The sequence below is a fragment of the Apium graveolens genome, chromosome 7 (assembly GCF_009905375.1).
Source record: "Apium graveolens cultivar Ventura chromosome 7, ASM990537v1, whole genome shotgun sequence".
Lineage (NCBI taxonomy): Eukaryota > Viridiplantae > Streptophyta > Magnoliopsida > Apiales > Apiaceae > Apium > Apium graveolens.
This window is the reverse complement of record NC_133653.1, coordinates 235,114,589-235,118,077: the sequence shown is the minus strand read 5'-3', so window position 1 is coordinate 235,118,077 and position 3,489 is coordinate 235,114,589.

Here is a 3,489-nt window from a genome sequence, read left to right as displayed (position 1 = left end):
TGAGGACTTGATATTAAAACTAGTTGTAATAGTTAATAGTGTTGGGCTGTTCCAAACCCTGAACTGTAAGATCTTGGATTCGGTTGTATTTACTTTCTTTTAAATATTGTAATAGTTTTATATTTTGTATTGTTAAGTTGGGGTGTGACAGGTTTTGGTATAAGAGCTACGGTTTAGAGTCCCTGGACAGCCCAAATAGGTTATAGGATATATGTATAAGTTATAGATATTATGCGAGAGAGTAGGTTAAGTAAATTTATTATTAATACTCCTCTTATATATCTATGTATGGCTTGTCAGCAAACGGCGCACTCCTCGTCATCCTCTGGGTCGGACGACACTATTGCTTTCTCCGTGTATGCTGAGTTGAGGCGCGAGTTTGACATGCTTCAGGGCAAGTACGACCGACTGATAGACCGATTAAAGAACGTGTATCCGGACAGCCGAAACCATGAAGGGAAGCCTAAGGAGCAGATGACTGCGAGACTTGAGGCTTTAGTTCAGTATGTCAACACTAAGCTTGAGGAGATGCCATCGCACCGAGACCGTACCAGCCAGTATATCATCCAGATGGTGGCGGATGAGCTCCAGAGTATTGTGAAGACGCTTCAAGAGGAGAAGACTACCAAACCCTGTTCCGATGGAGTGGAAGCTTAGTTCTTTCCATTATCTACCTTTCATGATGTTGTATTATCGGACTATGTAGAACTCGCTGTTGTTCCTTTAAATAAGCATGTTATTCCTAAATTCAGACCTTATTCTAATCTTGATGTATTGTAACCTTAAATTTCAATGCACCATCGTTCCGTTTGCTTTTAATTGTTTATTTTACGCCTTTATATGCATCACCCTAATTGGTTATTTTGAAACTTGACCTCATATGTGAATAAGAATGCCATGCGACACCCTCGAATTATTTCATTATTCATACTTGTTTTGATGTAACTCTTATTTCAGGATCATGCCACCCAAAAAGAAGAACCCAACAACCACATTTACCACAGATCCAAATATTCTTCGATTACTGGAAACCTTACAACAGCAAACAAACGCTATAGCTCAACAACAACTAACTCTTCAATAACAATTTGAAACCAAGATAACCGTGAACCACACCAACCAACTGATCCACCAGTACCACTTCGATAAGTTGTAACTTTCAAGGCTTTTCAGAATGTGAATCCACCTGCATTTCATGATACCACTGATCCAATAATATCAAACACATGGATTAAGGAAATGGAAAGAGATTTTGAATTGGTACAGTTAGGGGACGATCAGAAGACACCATATGCAACTTACTTCCTGAAGGGCGAAGTCATCTATTGGTGGGATTCAGTAAAAGCTATGGAAGCAAATCAGCAAGTTTCTTGGGAAAGATTTAAGAAATTATTTCTGGAAAAGTATTACCCTAAGTACATGCAGAATCAGATGGAGCTTAAATTTCTTGAATTAAAGCAAGGGAGTATGCCTGTACTGGAGTATGAGAAGAAGTTCACAGAGTTGTCAAGGTTTGTGATAAAGTATACCAGCGGTGAGGAGGAAAAAGCAAAGAGATTCCAACAAGGATTAGAGTCTTGGATCAAAGATAGAGTGGCTATGTTTGAGCTTGATACTTATGCAGGTGTAGTATAGAAGGCTGCTGTGATTGAGAGTAATGGGATGCAATCAAGGAAGGAAAGGGATAACAAGAAGAGAAAGGTTCCATTTTATGGAGAAAAATCTGAAGCCGGAAATTCACAAGATAGGAATATGAAGAAGATTGGATTCCATAAAGGCGGAAATTTTTAAAAGATGGGGAATTTGAGCAGAAGACAAGAATTAAAGGGGAACAACCAGGCAAGCCAATGACAAGTTGGAGAACACAGATTTCAGAGACCAGAATACAAGCATTGTGGAAGAAGACACCCCGGAGTGTGTAATAAGCTGAGCATGACATGCTATAGGTGCAACCAGAAGGGACATTTGGAAAACGAGTGTAAGATGCCGAAGTCGGGAGTTTCATGCTACAAGTGTGGAAAGACTGGACACATAGCTAGAGAGTGCAAGTCAACCGGACCAGTCAAAGCTCTGATGAACGTGGCAAGTACCTGTGCAAGCGTGCCAGCTGAGGTATTGGCCTTACCTCGACCACCTGCAACAACTCCGCAAGCAACAACAAAGATAATTGATTTAAAAATGAAGGACGCTATTCATAATTCTGAGGTGATAGCTGGTACACTTTTACTAAATAATGTCGAAGCTAAAGTATTGATTGATTCGGGAGTGACGAGATCTTTCATATCAGAAACTTTTATTGATAAACTTCTATGTGATAAAATGGTTATGAACAAGGTAGTAAATGTGGTAATTGTGAACCAAGAGAAGATTCATGTGAGTCAGCTTTGTCCAAAGTGTGAGATTGATATTTCGGGGTATAAATTTCCAGCTGACTTGATACTCTTCAAGTTGGGAGAGTTCGATATAATTTTAGGCATGGATTGGTTAGGGGATAATAACGCTCAGTTTAATTGTAAGTCCAAGAAGGTGTATTTAAAGACGAAGAGTGGAGAGAAAGTAGTATTTAAGGGACAGAGGCAAGAACAACTGTTTCTTAAAATCGTTTAGGCTAAGAAGTTACTTAGAAAAGGTTGCGAGTCGTTCCTAGCTTATTTAGTGGATTCAGAAAAGGAAAACCCCAGCATAGAAGATATTCCCGTAGTCAACGAATTCCCAAATGTGTTTCCAGACGAACTACCGGGCTTACCTCCAGATCGACAAATCGAGTTCGAGATCAACCTTGCTCCGGGCACAGAACCAGTTTCAAAGGCCCCATATAGGATGACACCAGCAGAAATGAAAGAGCTGGCGAGCCAGCTACAAGAATTGTTAGACAAAGGAGTGATATGGCCAAGTACGTCGCCATGGAGAGCACCTGTTCTGTTTGTAAAGAAGAAAGATGGAAGTATGCGGTTATATATAGATTATCGGAAGTTGAATAAGGTGACGATTAAGAACCGTTACCCGCTACCAAGAATAGATGACCTCTTTGATCAGCTGAAGGGAGCAAAGTGCTTTTCAAAGATTGACTTGAGATTAGGATACCATCAATTAAGGATCAAAGAAGAAGATATTACAAAGACAACATTCAGGACCAGATACGGACATTATGAATTCTTAGTAATGCCTTTTGGATTGACCAACGCCCCGGAAGCATTAATGGATCTGATGAATCGGGTATTTAAAAAGTATTTGGATAAGTTCGTAGTGGTGTTCATTGATGACATCCTCATTTATTCAAAGTCGGAAGAAGAACATAAGCAGCATCTATGGATAGCATTGGAGATACTCCGACAAGAGAAGTTATATGCCAAGTTTTCTAAATGTGAGTTTTGGTTAAAGGAAGTTCAATTTTTGGGACACATCGTTGGTGATGAAGGAGTTAAAGTAGATCCGGCAAAGATTGAGGCGATTATGAGTTGGGAGAGGCCAAAGACACCTACAAAAGTG